This window comes from Lynx rufus, unplaced genomic scaffold (genome assembly GCF_022079265.1).
Source record: "Lynx rufus isolate CCGP_SWC_20201006 ecotype Redwood Valley unplaced genomic scaffold, mLynRuf1.p SCAF_8, whole genome shotgun sequence".
Classification (NCBI taxonomy): Eukaryota; Metazoa; Chordata; class Mammalia; order Carnivora; family Felidae; genus Lynx; species Lynx rufus.
This window is the reverse complement of record NW_025814896.1, coordinates 127,765,602-127,783,196: the sequence shown is the minus strand read 5'-3', so window position 1 is coordinate 127,783,196 and position 17,595 is coordinate 127,765,602.

The following is a 17,595-nucleotide window of genomic DNA, read 5'->3' as shown; positions in this document are numbered from 1 at the left end:
AAGAATACAGTAACATATGAGGGAAACCCCTAAGGCTATCAGGGGATTTTCATCAGAAACTTTCCAAGCCAGAGGGAATGTCATGATATTTTCAAAGTGCTAAACAGAACATTTATCCTAAAACAGCAGAATACACATTCTTTTCAAGTGAAAATAGAACATTCTCCAGAAGAGATCACATATTAGCCCACAAAACCAGACTTAATAAATCCAAGAAGATCAAAGTCATATTATTCAACTTTTCTAACTATAACACTATGAAACTAGAAGTCAAAACAAGAAAAAATTTGGGAAGACCACAAATACATGGAGGTGAAATAACATACCATTAAACAACGAATGGGTCAAGCAGGAAATAAAAGAAGAAATAAAAAATGTGCATGGAAACCAATGAAAATGAAAACCCAGTGGTCCAAAACCTTTGGGTTGCAGCAAAAGTAGTTCTAAGAAGGAAGTCTATAGCAATACATGCCTACATCAAGAAGCAAGAAAATCTCAAATAAACAACCTAAGTTTACACCTAAAGAAGCTAGAAAAAGAAAAACAAACAAAATCTAAAACCAACAAAAGGAAGAAAATAATAAAGATTAGAGCAGAAATAAATCATATAGAAACAACAACAACAACTAGAACAGATCAATGAAACCAGGAGTTGGTTCTTTGAAAAAAATCAATAAAAATCTATATATCTCTAGCCAGACTGATCACGAAAAAAAGAGAAAGCACTCAATTAATAAAATCACAAATGAGAGAGAATAACCAACACTACAGAAATACAAACACTTGTAAGAGAGTATTATGAAAAACTATATGCCAACATATTAGACAACCTAGAAGAAATGGATAAATTCCTAGAAATAGATAAGCTGCCAAAACTGAAATAGGAAGAAATAGGAAATTTGAACAAAACAATAATGAGCAAAGAAATTGAATAAGTTACCAAAAAATTCCCAAAAAATAAAAGTCCACAACCAGATGGCTTCACAGGCAAATTCTACCAACCACTTAAAGAAGAGTTGATATCTATTGTTATCAAACTATTCCAAAAAATAAAAAAGGAAGGAAAACTTCCAAATTCATTCTATGAAGCCAGGGTAACCTGATACCGAAACCAGATAAAGATACAACAAAAAAAGAAAACTACATGCCAATATTTCTGATGAATATATATTCATAAATCCTCAACAAAATAATAGCAAACCTAATCCAACAATACATTTTAAAAAATCATTCACCACAATCAAGTGGGATTTTTTTCCTAGGTTGCTAGGGTAGTTCAACATTCACACATGAATCAATGTGATACATCAGATCAACAAGAGAAAGGATAAAAACCATAAGAACATTTCAATGGATGCAGAAAAAGCATTTGACAAAGCACATCTATTCATGATATAAAAACCTCAACAAAGTACTTCTATAAGGAACATACTCAACATAAAGAAGGCAATATATGAAAAACCCATGGCTGGGATGCCAGAGTTGCTCAGTTGGTTGAGCGTCTAACTTCAGCTCAGATCATGATCTCACAGTTCGTGAGTTCAAGCCCCTCATTGGGCTCACTGCTGTCAGCCTGTCAGTGCAGAGCCCGCTTCTGATCCTCTGTCCCCCTCTCTCTCTGTCACTCCCTGGCTTGTACTCTGTCCCTCTTAAAAAATAAATCAGGGGCGCCTGGGTGGCTCAGTCGGTTAAGCGTCTGACTTCGGCTCAGGTCACGATCTCGCGGTATGTGAGTTTGAGCCCCGCGTCGGGCTCTGTGCTGACAGCTCAGAGCCTGGAGCCTGTTTCGGATTCTGTGTCTCCCTCTCTCTCTCTGACCCTCCCCCTTTCATGCTCTGTCTCTCTCTGTCTCAAAAATAAATAAACGTTAAAAAAAATTAAAAAAAAATAAATCAAACATTTTTAAAAAAGAAAAGAAAAATCTCTGGCTAATGGGGAACTTTTCCTTAGTGGGGAAAAATTGGGAGTTTTTCCCTTAAGGTTGGGAACAAGACAAGGATGTCCACTTTCACCACCTTTATTCAACACACTACTGGAAATCTTAGCCACAGCAATCAGACAACAAAAAAATAAATCAAAGGCATTTAAATTGGTAATGAAGAAATCAAACTTTCACTATTGCAGATGACATGATACTATATAGAGAAAAGCTGAGAGACTCTACCAAAAATATGCTAGAACTAATGATGAAAGCGGTAAAGTTGCAGGATACAAAATTAATGTAGAGGTATCTGTTGCATTTCTATATATCAATGATGAAGCAGCAGAAAGAGAAATTAAGAAAACAATTCCATTTACAATTGCACCAAAAATAATAAGATACCCAGGAAAAACCTAACCAAAGAGATAAAAGACCTGTACTCTGAAAACTATAAAACACTGATGAAAGTAATTAAAGATTACAGAAAGAAATGGAAAAACATTTCATGTTCTTGGTTTGGAAGACCAAATATTGTTAAAATGTCTATATTGCCCAAAGCTATCTACACATTTAATGGAATCCCTATCAAAATACCAACAGTATTTTTCATAGAACTGGAACAAACAATCCTAAAACCTGTATGGAACCACAAAAGACCCCGCATAGTTAAAGCAATCTCGAAAAAGAAAAGCAAAGCTGGAGGCATCACAATTCTGGACTTCAAGTTATATTACAAAGCTGTAGTAATCAAAACAGTATGGTACTGGCGCAAAAATAGAAAAGATAGATCAATAGAACAGAACAGAAAACACAGAAGTAATGCCACAATTAGATGGTCAGTTACTCTTCAACAAAGCAGGAAAGAATATCCAATGGCAAAAAGAGAATCTCTTCAACCAATAGTGTTGGGAAAACTGGAAAGTGACATGCAAAATGATGCAAATGGACCACCTTCTTAAATTATACACAAAAAATAAATTTAAAACAGATGAAAGATCTAACTGTGAGACCTATTTTTATTTTATAAAAATAAAAATACTAGATGAACACAAGCAGTAACTTCTCTGACATCAGCCATAGCAACTTTTTCCTAGATAGGTCTCCTGAGGCAAGAGAAACAAAAGCAAAAATAAACTATTGGGCCTTCATCAAAATAAAAAAAACTTCTGCACAGGAAGGCAATAATCAACAAAACTAAAAGGCAATCTATAGAATGGGAGAATATATTTGCAAATGACAAATCTGATGAAGGGTTAGTATCCAAAATATATAATGAACTTGTAAAATTCAATACCAAAACACAAGTAATCCAATTCAAAATGGGCAGAAGACATGAACAGACACTTTTCCAAAGAAGATATTCAGAGGGCTAACAGACACATGAAAAGATGCTCAACATCACTCATTATCAAGGAAATGCAAATCAAAATTACAATGAATATCACTTCACACCTGTCAGAATGGCTAAAATTAACAACACAGGAAACAGCAGATGTTGGCAAAGATATGGAGAAAGGTGAACCCTCATACACTGTTGGTGGGAATGGAAACTGATGCAGACAATGCACCAGTTTGGAGATTCCTCAAAAAGTTAAGATTAGAACTACCCTACAATCCAGAAATTGTACAAAAGGGCATTTACCCAAAGAATACAAAAACACTAATTCTAATTCAAAGGGATATGTACACCTTTATGTTTATTGAAGCATTATTTACAATAGCCAAATTATGGAATCAACCCAAGTGTCCACTGATTGATGAATGGATAAAGAAGATGTGGTATATAATGGAATATTAGTCATAAAAAGAATGAAATCTTGCCATTTGCAATAGCATGATGAAACTAGAGAGTATAATGCTAAGCAAAATAAGAAAGAAAAATACCAAATGATTTCACTCATATGTGGAATTTAAGAAACAAAACAAGCAAAGGAAAAAGAAAGGGAAACAAACCAAGAAACAGACTTTTTAAATTATTTATTTATTTTTTTTATTTAAAAGAGAGAGAGTGTGCATGGGGCGGAGGGGCTGAGGTAGGGAGAGAGAGAGAGAGAGAGAGAGAGAGAGAATCCCAAGCAGTCTCCACACTCAGTGTGGAGCCCAATACAGGGCTCAATCCCACAATCCTGGGATCATGAAGTGAGCCAAAATCAAGAGTCAAATGCTCAACTGACAGGTTTTTTTTAACTGTGTTAAAAAAAAAAAACAGTTGCTCTTTTTTTTAAAAAACATTTTTTCATTTTTTAAAGAAAAAGACTCTTAAATGTAGAGAACAACCAGAGGAGAGATGGGTTGGGGGATGGGTGAAATAGGTGATAGGGATTAAGGCGTGCACTTGTGATGAGCACCATGTAATGTGTGGAACTGTTGAATCACTATATTGTACACCTGAAATAATATAGTACTGTATTTTAACTAACTGGAATTAAAATAAAAACTTAAACATATAATCCTTAACAATTAAGAAGAATAAAATTTAGATGAATGGCATGAAATCAAGAATTGTATAAATATATAGTAAAATTTTTAAAATGTTTTAAATACAAAAAGGTTTATTGAGGATGACTGAAACCTCAGAAATTGAAACTACAGATAAGGATGGACTACTGTATCTGAAATAGTAAAAGAATGTTCCTGTACAGTACGGTGCTTGAGGACACAGCAGTGCTCTATGGGAATGGATGCAAATTCCCTACCTGCCTGATAGTGTTGTTATATGGAAAATAAAGTAGTGTTGTGAGAGTGCTTCATTCATCACAAAGTCAAAAAAAATCTACATCCAGATAAGGAATTATAGGTTTGTTTGTTTGTTTCCTTAGAAAATCAACATTTCAAAATATTTTTTTTAAGCGGAGGGCATTAAAAGTATTAACTTAGAAGACACTAAAGTGTGGGAGGGTAGGATGGAAGGAGAGATGCACTCAATTCTTCTACTGCATATTCAGCGCATACACAAGTGGTTAAAGGGAGAGCAGTAACCTTGAAGCCACCCTGGTAGGCAGGAAGCCCAACCAATGAGAGAAGCGCCCAAAGGAAGAGCAGCAAGAGTGGCCTTCAGCCAAGTATAGATCTTACTTTCTATTCTAAGCTGTACTTAAAGCTTGCTTCCTCTCTTGGCATATGTCCTATCTTTAATAAAACAGAAGACAAAGTGGTCTGTGTGAAAAGGAGGCAAACTTTAGGAAACATTATCAATGACCCACCCCTGACCCCCAGCCATGCAGAAACTCAGCTGCCCAGAATTCGCTCATGAATCTGCCTGTGGTTTGCCCAGGACGCTGTACTTCCTATAATCACTCCCACTTTGTTCACTGTCATTCTATAAACAAGGACATCAGTGAGACTGTGTCCCCTCCCACCTGGCTCTTAACCTCCTCTAATATGACTTCTCAAGTTCATCCACTACATAGTTGCTGCCTGGCAAGGTCAGTGCTCAATAAACATTTGATGAATGAATGACTGAGTGAATGAATGATCATTCTATGAGCACAGCCCTGCACTGCATGTGGGGGGTGACGAGACACTTCAGCTTGGTCCTGGCCCACAGGAAACTTGTAATACATGAACAATAACGGGAGCTTGGTGGTTTATCATGAGCTAATATGGTTTGGCTTCCTTAAGACCCTGAGCAGTTCTCATAATCAGTATATTCTGGAGGCAGTTTCAGATCAGTCCAGCAGCTCCTTAAAGCACAGTGTTTGAGGGATGCACATATTCATCCCCTCCCTCCTGATGTCAGCGAAATGTGTCTCTTGGCTGAACAGTGTATGAAGGGAATCTATAGTAATAACAGCTAACATTCATTGAGCATGCACTACCCTTATAAGTGCTTCACACAGACATGCATGCAGTCCTTGCAGAGGATTCAGGATTGTTATAATCTCCATTTTATAGATGTGAAAAATAAAACAAAGAGACTCTAAGATATCTGCCCAAGCCATACAGATTGTAAACGGCAGACCCAGGAATCAAATGCAGATAGGCTAATACCAGAGCCTGAACTCTCAGCCAGTAAGTACCCCATACTGCCCTAATGGGAGATAGGAGGAAATAGCAGGATCCTGAGGATAGTGATGCTTGCAGTGGACTTTGGAAACGAGTCAAAGCAAGTACATACTCAAGGATAAATGTTTTTTGCTCAAAGTTACAATATGCCATTATTGCAAAATCATACTAAGCTCTTATTATGTACAGGGCACCCTGTTCAGTACAGTGAGATGACAACAATGAGCAACAACTGAATATCTTCCATGAATTGACATAAATTTTTGTTAATCTTGACAAAATTCTTGTGAGTATTTTACAGATGAGGTAAGTGAGACTCAGATACTACACTAGGTCATATTACTGGACAAGGAGAAACAAAATTCTGTCTGACTGTGTAACACCTGAACTCTTCCCCCAGAAGCACATAACTTTTCCAGGATGAGATGAAAGTGTCCGGTTTCCCAAACTAGATTCTTGAGATCCTGATGGTGACACATTGTGATGTCCTGGATCCTATTCCCTGCCCTCATGCCTTCTTGCATGGTCTTCCTTCAGATTAATTACAAGCCAAAACATGACAATTAAGTGGATATCCACACTGTGGTATGGACTAAGGTATCCCCTCTTTTCCATTTCCAGTGAAATTGGCTTAAACATCATTCTCCATAGGATTAGTACCCCACATATTTCCAATATCTACAAGGAATTTGGGTTTCCTCTGAGCATATTAGACTTCTCTGGATCAATCCATTTTTCATGTGAAATAATATCTGGAAGTATGGGGACTTTTGCCACCCATTCAGATATTGGCTTTCCCACATCCCTCCTTTGACCAACTGATAAACTCCCACCCTTGTTTTCTTACTGGATGTTGGAAACATTTCTTCCCACATCCCACTCTAGGATGATAATTGCAAGCTGGGTCTCTTCCAACCCAAAGAAAAAGTTTTAACTTTTAATTTGTCCAGGATAGTGGGTTGAATCCCAGATTTTGTCTTCCAACATTCTTCTTCACACTAGGAGCCAGGTCTCACTTCTGGAACTCTGACATCCAAACAATAAGAAGAAGAAATGTTATCATGGAGGGGAGCCTATCCACTTCATTCTCTCTAAAGTCTTTTCCTCCAGAAAAGGAATGGGAAGCTCTACCAATTGAGCTTAATCACTGCTAGGGAAATAAATGACTCAGCTCTCCAGCCTGCTTGCATATTCCCATCCATCCTCAGCCTTCCACATAATTCAAGCCAGATTCTCTTGGCATAAGCACTGTTTCCTAAGAAATATCCATCATCATTCCTCATAGTCAGCAAAGGGTATTTCTTCTCATCAGTCCCAGGATTTTGCTTCTAATGTACTCCCCACTTGGACCTGGATAATACTTTCTTCCATGGCTAAGTCCATCCTCACCACCTGTGACACAATGTCCTCAGTCATTTCCAGCATAAGGCTCCACAGACCCAAGTAAAGAGGGAAATTTGTGAGTGTGGTCACCAATCATGTTCTGTGGACTATCTCCTCCCAAAAGTAGAGGTGGAAGTCATACTCTTCTCAACTCTCCAGGTTCTCAGATGTCAAAAATTCGACCACAGGTGGCTAAATCGTACTCATAACATCATCTTCCCTAATCTGAGTTGGGGCTACCAGTGCTCCTATTTTGTTCCAGGCTGTTCTCTGAGAATAGACAATACCACTTCCTTCTCCCCTTTGTCTAAAATTAATCTTACTGATTAGGGAATTGGAGAAATTCCTCAGCTCTACCTAAGTAGTTCAAATTCTTATAGGAGAATTGTACCATAAATAATAGTAACCATTCACTTTAATCATCCTTTGGATCAGTCTCTTTACTTTTAAAACATATTCAGAGGTGTTCAATGGGTTGGTTCGTGGTTTTAAAAAAAATGACATACAGATAAAAAGAAAACTTTCTTCCTTGGACTCTAAGGAAATTCTACCCCAATTACTGACTTCAAACAATTTTTTTAGCTTAATAGTCTTTGAGAGACATATTTGACATTTTGAGGTTGTAGATGGATTATGTATATGGCAGGACCTCATAGATTTCCTGTCAGTTAGCTTCTTTCCCTGTCTGAAAGACCTTTCAGTATTGTAGTATCTCCATAATATGATGTCTATTCACAATGCACAATCTTTCTCTCCAGTGCCTGAGAATACCTCCTCTTTCATGTTGCAATTGGCCTCTCCCAAGGTATGTTTGCTAATCACGTTCCTCCCAAGATAAGCCCAGTTACCTGAATATTATTGTTCAGTGGTTTGACCTAAGAAAGCATGTTTCTCATGGACTTCCTAAGCTCGGCTAGGAGACACTAAATGCAAAGAAAGCATGGGTACAAAGATTCCAGTTTCCAAGATTCTTTCATGCCTACCTTTCTAGAGGATTTCTTGAGCCAAAATATTTGCAAAGTACTGCACATAACTGATTTTCTATCTGAAATATGTAGAGAGATAGAAAGAAGCTGAGGCTATAAAGATACTCTGGAAGTTTTTTCATAAATTCCCTCTGAGTTTGGGGTGGTGTTTCAAGGACATGTACGGTCCAGGTGGTTTAATATGTCTTCCCCTATACCCTATACCCCTATACCAAAACTCTTTGGCAGCCATCGTAAGAACATGGCTCTGTCCTAGGATAAGAATTTTGTGAGCTGGGTATTGTAAAGTGAAAGTTCATACTGAACTTGAAATGCCCTATTTTATGAAATAGGCTCAAACCTAATATACCTTTCAGCAATAAACTTAGGAGCAAGAGGGAGGGCAGCTGGCTTATGACTCATCTCTTGAAACCTACCTATATTGGGGCGCCTGGGTGGCGCAGTCGGTTAAGCGTCCGACTTCAGCCAGGTCACGATCTCGCGGTCCGTGAGTTCAAGCCCCGCGTCAGGCTCTGGGCTGATGGCTCGGAGCCTGGAGCCTGTTTCCGATTCTGTGTCTCCCTCTCTCTCTGCCCCTCCCCCGTTCATGCTCTGTCTCTCTCTGTCCCAAAAATAAATAAAAATGTTGGAAAAAAAAATTAAAAAAAAAAAAAGAAACCTACCTATAGTTTCCATAGTATTAACTGACTTGTTGTTTCTCTTCTTTTCTAATCATACCATCATTCCCCCAGTGTTATCTTTGTTCTTCAATATATTGACTCTGGTGTAGAATGCATTCCCTTTCCTTGATATTACAATATATTCCATCTTACTCCATTAATTCATTACTTAGTAGACAAATACAAAATACAAGTTACAAATTATGTCCCCACCCTAAAAGATGGTGGAGTCCTAACCCTCAATTGCATATTATAATATAGAATAGTGAACATGACCTTATTTGAAAATAGGGACTTTTGGGGTATCTGGGTGGGTCAGGAGGTTAAGCGTCCAACTTTAGCTCAGGTCATGATCTCACAGTCCGTGGGTTCAAGCCCCATGTCGGGTTCTGTGCTGACAGTCCAGAGCCTGGAGCCTGCTTCTGATTCTGCGTCTCCCTCTCTCTACACCCCTCCCCTGCTCTGTCTCCCTCTCTTTCAAAAATAAACATTTAAAAAAATTTAATGAAAAAAGAAGAAAATAGGGACTTTGCAGATGATCAGGTTAAGATGAGGTCATTAGGGTGAGCCCTAATCCAATATGACTGTGTCCTTATAAAAATGAGAAATTTGGGGGCACCTGGGTGCCAATCCATTAAGCATCCAACTCTGGATTTCAGCTCAGGCATGATCTTGCAGTTCCTGATACCAAGCGCTGTGTTGGGCTCTGCACTGACACCACAGAGCCTGCTTAGGATTCTCTCTCTCTCCTCAAAATAAGAAAACAGGTTTTTAAAAATGATAAATTTAAACACAGAGACAGAGACACATAGAAAATGATGGGAAGGCAAAGGGAGATCACCATCTACAAGCCAAAGAATGCCTGGGATTACCAGAAGCCTACAGGCGCAGATTCCACTTGGGATTCCTTTGAATGACCCAACCCTGACAACACCTTGGTTTCAGACTTCTAGTCTCCAGCACTGTGAGACAATAAGTTTCTGTTATTGAAGCCACCCATTTTGTGATACTTTGTTATAGAAGTCCCAGGAAACTAATACAATTATGTAGCGAATTTTACTGAACATTGAGGAACTAGTAAAGGGTTTATGTTGGAGGGGGTGGTTACATGGTCATGATAATAACAACTTAAAGTTAAATATTAGACATTCCCCCTGTTTAAATGTCACTCAATTATTTCCATCATATTAGGCAATAGCTCTTCTTCCCCATCTCAACTCTCCTTTGCTGGGCTTCAGGCACACATTTCTATTCATTAGCTTAGCTGAGGGATGTAGCTGTCCCTCCTGATTTCTGGACACCAACTAAATCCATGGTTTTAGGATCTCAACCTCCACCTTCAAATAGCTAATCAAAGTGTTTCTCTGCCCACTGAGGTACTCTTCTTCATTACCAAGTAGATGTTTCCAGTAAAGACTCCAATCAGTCCTTAAATGCACCTTCTTATCTGGTTGTCTAGGTTTGCTACCCATCTTACAGGCACAGAGACTCTCCCTAAGGTCTGAGGTGCTCACTTTAGAGAATCAAGGTGGCAACAAGGTCCCAGAAGAAGCCTCAGAAGAGATGAAGCCATTTCTCATATTAGGTCTCTGTTCCTACTCATTTCCTCCTCTTCCATTCAGCTGCTTTGTAAATCTCTGTCTTAAATAGCACATCTTTGTTTCTATCAGTCCCCATATCCCTCATGGGACCAATTCTCTGATTATAATTGAGAAAAATGAAACCATACAGCACAGAAGAAGCCCAATGTTAATCTCTGAAAATCTCTGAAACTCCTTAGACATTAATTAGAACACATAAATCAAAACATGACTTGCATTTGCCTTGCACTAGTAGCTTAATACCCTGTGTAATTGTTTTCTTACCACTTTCTTCACTCTCTTTCCTTTCCTTTAGTTCTTCACAGCATAAAGGTAGGTTTACAAAGGGTGATTCTTCACTCAATCAACATAATTTTGTTTCCATTTTTTTGGCTGCGGATAAATACTTGTGATTCTCCATTCGTTTTCCAGGTTAGAGGCCTCAGAGGTCAATGAGACACCATCCTTTCTACCAAGTCCTATCCCTAATGGAAATCATTCATCTCCTCCTTCTGACATCCACTTCAGATAAAAAACATGACTACACATTTGGGATCATGAAGTCATGGTAGTAATCCTGAATTAGGTATCAAAAGTTCTAGGTCTGATTTTCAGCTCTGCAATATATTTTCTGTGTGATTTTTGAGCAAGTTATTTAAACTCTAAGACCTCAATTCCTCTACTTGTACAATTTAGGTAATACCACATAACTTCTTCTTCCAATTCAACATTTTCTTTTGCTTCTCTTCCAGTTTTCTCTGTGTGAATAAATACCATATTTATTCTCTTAGTTCACTGTAGAAACATGTAGAATGAGTTTTGATCCATACTCCTCCTCTACTCCAACTCACTCTTATCCAATTTACTGCCAGGTGCAGTTAAATCTACTTCTCAAACTTTCTGCAAATGGTCCTGAAATTCTACCTTACTTCCAAAACTGTAGTCCAAGTGGCATAATCTCTTACCTATGTCACTAAGATGTTTTCCCAACTGATATCCCACTATATATATATATATATATATATATATATATATATATATACACACACACACACACACACACATCTTCTTTATTCATTCATCTATCAATGGACATTTACGTTGCTTTCAGAATTTGGTCACTGAAAATAATGCTACAGTAAAGGTGTATGTATCCCTTTGAATTAGTGTTTTCATACTCTTAGGTAAATACCCAGTGGTGCAATTACTGGATCATAGGGTAGTTCTATTTTTAATTTTCTGAGGAACCTCCATTTGTCTTCCACAGTGGCTACACTAGTTTATATGCCCACCAACAGTGCAAAAGGGTTACTTTTCCTCCAAATCCTTACCAACACCTGTTGTGTCTTATGTTGTTGATTTTAGCCATTTTGACAGGTGTGAGGTGATACCTCATTGTGGTACATATATACAATATATTAATGGTTGTCATATACTAAACAGATTAGCAGTAAATTAGGTTTCTCCCAGGTTGAATGAAAAATAAAATACAGCAAGAAAAAACCTCTTCTGAAGAACCATCTTCTACACCTCACTATGAGTACCTGTTCCTTACTGCTGTTCCTTAACTGGGATCAACAATATTAGTTGCCTAAAACATCTAATAACTTAAACGCATACTCTCTGGTAAAAGCAGGACTCAAAAATATAACTTTAACCTAAGACTACAATCACCACATCATTCCATATAGAGTTTAGGATCTATCTGAGGGGAGGAGATTTTTTTTCTCAAGAATAGATTCCTTGTCCAATTGCTTACTCACCTGTAAGCAGAGAAGATTACTAACTGGCAGAGAGACTTTGAAGATAGCCCTGGGCCCACTGAACCATTCATGAGGAAGGCAATGAAAGAGCAAAATGAAATGGAGACAACTGAAAATTTGGGAGGCCAAAGGTAACCCTGAAATTTAAAGTATGCCTTAACTGTTAGCCTCTAGACAACCAGAGTAGACACAAATCCTCCCTTGGGAAAGAGCTACTAAATGATGTAAAGAGATATAAAAGTTTCCTCCCCAGTACTTTCCTAAGTTGGAAGAACATGAAGAGAGAAGACTCTCCATCCATTCTTCTTTGGCCCAGCCAAAGGAATCTGGCAACTTCATATATGAGCACTTAAAAATCTATGAGAAGTAAGGTTTTTATTGGAGATGCTGCATATTAAATATTTGATGCAAGATGTGCAATGACCAGAGGACCCTAATATAATGATGGTAGGAACAGAGAAGTTTCCATATCCCTGTGCTATTCATATTGTGAGGATTTCTTCTCTCTCCTTGCTTCCCAACCTCTGAACTTCTCCCATTGTCCCACACCCACAAACCCTCTACATATACACATACTCAAATTGAGAACAGTTGTGTTACTTGAGTTAGACAAAAAAAGAAACACATCCCTGAAAGCACACTGCCAAGAGAGGTCATTGGTCATGGATATCTAGGAGGCAACAAGATGCTTCTGTGCCATATAGGGTAACTGACTCTCTAGGTTTACCCGAGACTGAGGAGTTTCCCAAAACATAAGACTTGCAGAGTTAAAACTGATTAAGTCCTAGGCAAATAAGGATAAGTTAGTCATTCTACCATTCTAGGCAAGCTGATGAGCAACTCTAATTTTGATTATCTCAGACTTATGCTTGTGGTCTCAGATTCAAGGCATATACTCAGAAGGGCCAAATTTCTCTGTGACCAACATGACTGGCATTCTTTGCTCCCTTTACTCTCGGTAAAGCAGAGCCATGCACCAGGCCCTTCTTGTGTGTCTGCTGCAAAATGTTCAGGAAAGAAAAGAATGAGATTATTCAGTGACTTCTTGTCTCTAAATTACTTTTTATAACGTTCCCGTTCTCACATCCACAGAAACTTAAAGTTGGTGGGAATGCTATGTAGAAACCATATATCCTCATGCTCACAGAATCAAGATAGACTCAAATAAGGGAATGGCCCTTAGAAAGGCAAAAGAAAATGTTTCTTGGTTGGGGGGAGGGGACAGAGAGATGGTTCCTTTCTCAAATAGATAATGTGAAGGAGTTAGAATAAATTACGTTAGTACACTTCAGAGAAAATATAGTGTCCTGGGAAAATACAGGAAATTGGACAAGAAAGGAAGAAACAAGTCAAGACATGAGATGACAATTCTGTAAATTTTCATAAGACAAAGCCAACAACCATCTAAGCCAAATTATATTTTAAAAAAGAAAAACTGACATTCCTGAAGATAACAGCTTTGGGGGCAATGAGGATCAAGACTTTGCAAAGACAAATCATGCCAGACAAATGGTTATTTTTAATTTGGAAATTATGAAGCAGGAGAAGGAAGAACAATAACTGCAATAGATCTTGATTTTTATGAAGTACTTGACATTGTTTAATGAAATCACACTTGAAGCATTCATTGAAATTGTTTCAGATTAAAGTAAAAAGTGCAAAGAAAGATGTGTGGGAAATTGCAAATGGTGAGTTTTTAGATGGTATCACATCTGGTGCTGGGTCCAGCTCGGTTTGTGTCTTCATTAATGATGTGGTGAAGGCAGCCACAATGACCTAACTAAACCCCTCAGCCTTGCTTAACTGGTGGTGGGAGGGTGAGGAAACTGGCTTGGAGAATTGGTGAAAAACACATTTGTGAGGACAGACTGACTCATCCTTCAGCACCTATTTGACTACAAAAGGTGAGCACTAGCAACACAAGGTCAAGTTTAATTCTGAACCAGTACTTCCGATGGGCTGAGGATCTATAATTCCCACAAGAGCATAGTTGTTTTGTTTGTTTGTTTGTTTGTTTGTTTGCTTTTTCTTGTTTTGAGTCTATGAGCTCTTCTGGAGAGTTTTGCTATCAGAGAAATAGCTGAGGAGAAATATGAGGTCAAAAAAGGAATTATTTGTTTAAAGGGGGTGGAAATTACCACTAGTTGTTGTTGTTGTTGTTGTTGTTGTTGTTTTCTGATGGGAATAGTGTAGTAGGGAAAACAAATGGAATTTGAGAGAAAGAGGAAAGAATTGCTAGAACAATTTCATTGAGTAGACAAAAGGGTTTGACCCTTTCTAAGAGTTTGGACAGTTTATATGTAGTAATGGGGAATATTTGGGGAGGGTGGCTGGGTAGATAAGTGGGAATGGGGAATGGGAGAGGTCACTTCTCACTGCTCTATTTTCAGGGATGTAGAGCAGTGCTAATAAAGTGGGACTTACAGATAGGCACTGGTCCTCCACCCATTAGATTCTAGCTTTCAATGAAATGAAGACATAAATTGAGAGTGTGTGTTTGTGTTTAGAAAGCATTATGGCAATTTTTGGAGTGTTTTTATGTCAATTGAACCTAATATTAAAATTTTAGGCTCATATTTTTGCTCTTTGTTTTCTTCTTTTCCATTTTTTGCACATCAGAATAAATACTGTATTTTACAGAAGTAACAGGTTGGAAATTTTAAAAATTTAGAAACTAAAAATGAGCAACATACTAGAAATTGAAAGAAAGAAAGAAAGAAAGAAAGAAAGAAAGAAAGAAAGAAAGAAAGAATTATCTTTCCCACTCACAGTTTGGGAAGCATTGATAGGGCTCAAGGCCATCACCAACTGAAAGTGGGGGTGACAGAAGAGGTGTTGGAAATTTAAGGCTACGGGAGATGTGAAATACTCAAAGAAATGCAACAATAAATGCACTATTGTAGTGGCTGTTAAAGTGTGGTTATTAGACAAGCAACATCAGTAGCATCCGAAAACTTGTTAGAAATGCAAATTCTCTAGCTCCACACAAACTCACTGACTCCAACTTAGCAATATGTTTTCATGAAGCCCTCAGAGTGACTCTGATACATACAAAGGTTGAGAATCACTAGGCTCAGGAAATGTAGTAGAATTAGTGGGCACAGCACTGACTCCACTGGATTAGAATTCATAAATTTAAAGTGAGTTCAGAAAGCATGGTTCAAATTTTTTCTCCTTCTGACACTTCCATTTTAGGACTTCTGACTTACAGAATTGTAAGATAATAAATTCGTATTATTTTAAGTCTCTAAGTTTGTGTTTATTTGTCACGGCAACAACAGGAAACTAATACACACTCCTTCTAGGAACCCATACAAATGTACACAGCCTCCCACACTCTTTCTTCTTCACCCACAGTATGGACACAGAGGATCCAGGACAGGACTCCAAGTCCCTGCTGGACAATGAAACTAGAATGGCAGCAGCCTGGGTCCTGGAATCAGGACTCAGGAAACCATCTTTATTAAACTGAAATGTGAGAGAGAATCAAACATCCATTCTGTGAAAACTTCAAGTTTATGTTAGAGGACCTAGCTGAAACTGACTAGTATTAGCGGTGAGATTATGAACGTCATGATGGGAGTGAGATGCAATAAGGAGTCTGACCATAAGCACACAGAATGCAGCTCTCTCTTTAATTCTGCCATTGCTGTTATGGAAGTCACAAGAGACCTGGTAATATTTATACATAATAACTACAGCCTTGTTAAGAACTATGACCACATCAAAGGAAAATAATTAGCACATATATTAATGAGGCTCTTTTGTAGTCTTACTATGAATGGTAATTGTTTGTATCTTAAAACTTCATGCCTAGGGGCGCCTGGGTGGCGCAGTCGGTTAAGCGTCCGACTTCAGCCAGGTCACGATCTCGCGGTCCGTGAGTTCGAGCCCCGCATCGGGCTCTGGGCTGATGGCTCAGAGCCTGGAGCCTGTTTCCGATTCTGTGTCTCCCTCTCTCTCTGCCCCTCCCCCGTTCATGCTCTGTCTCTCTCTGTCCCAAAAATAAATAAACGTTGGAAAAAAAAAAATTTAAAAAACTTCATGCCTTGATAAGAAACAAGATATGAAAACACTAGTCATTCCTAAGCCCCTGATGAGGAGCATGTAAGTTCTCCTCTATGTCTTTACGTGAGACGCTATTGACTATAAGGATGACAAAAGATTGAAGTTCAAACAAATCAAGTGAACACAGCTGGCTTAAGAGGGTAAGTGTCAATCAATAAAAGTATAGGCGCTTTTTTTTTTTCTAATCTGTCTTTGGACTTGATTCCTTTTAGACTACCCAGAAAAACACATATCAATTTGCACCAAGCTACATTTTGTCTGCCTTCTATATTTCCAAAGTTCAGTTTAACCAAAACACTAATGGTTTCTTTGCATTTACACCCACATTGGCCTCATCAATGTATACACCAAAAATCCTAGGAAGCATGGCCATAGAAATGGAAAACAAATTTCATAAATTGGAACACCTGAAGTGTTTATAAGGAAGAATATCTAAAGACAATGGGGAAAGACTCACATTAAATTCAGTCACTCAAAACCAGATTGTAAATAAATAATAGAAAGTTAAATTGTCAAAAATAATTATGCAGTGGTAGCCTAGATTAAACAAACAAATGGTAGTGATGGTGAGTATGTTTTATTCTGAAATTTTAAAACATTAATGATTGGCACTTAAATAGAAAGAATGCCATTTTACATTTTGATGCCAAAAATTGATTTTAAAATATAAAAAAGACAAAAGGATTCTACACTGAGGTCATTACCAAAGCCCCTTGGGAAGACTAAGATGAAGCTGGGTACTGAGAATATAATAATTCCAGAATATGAGTGGCACACAACAGTAGAAATTTCTTGAAAAGTGACATTTCTTAATCTTCTCTACATCTTCAGCATGATAGTACCTAAAACCAGTTTCAACAAATACATCTATCTTAATGAAAAGAATGTATGATCATTTTATTCGTACCACTTGGAAATATGGGTTTTCATTCAGTTAGAATGAAAAGTAATTCTCCATGCAAAAAAAAAAAAAAAAAAACAAAGGCAATAAATCCAATAAAAGTCAGTCATTTGCAAAATTGCCCAATTAATTCAACTTTTGAAAGTGACTGACACAATGTAGCTAAACAGTCATCACTAGGCAAGGATAAACAACTGAATGTAAGTAGATTTGCCATGGCCCCACCAAGGTACCAAGTTATGCCATGTCCATTCTCAAATTTATATTTTCCTTTTGTTCCTGTCTAATCATGATGTTCCCTTGCTGAAATTTGAAATAATAACTTACCT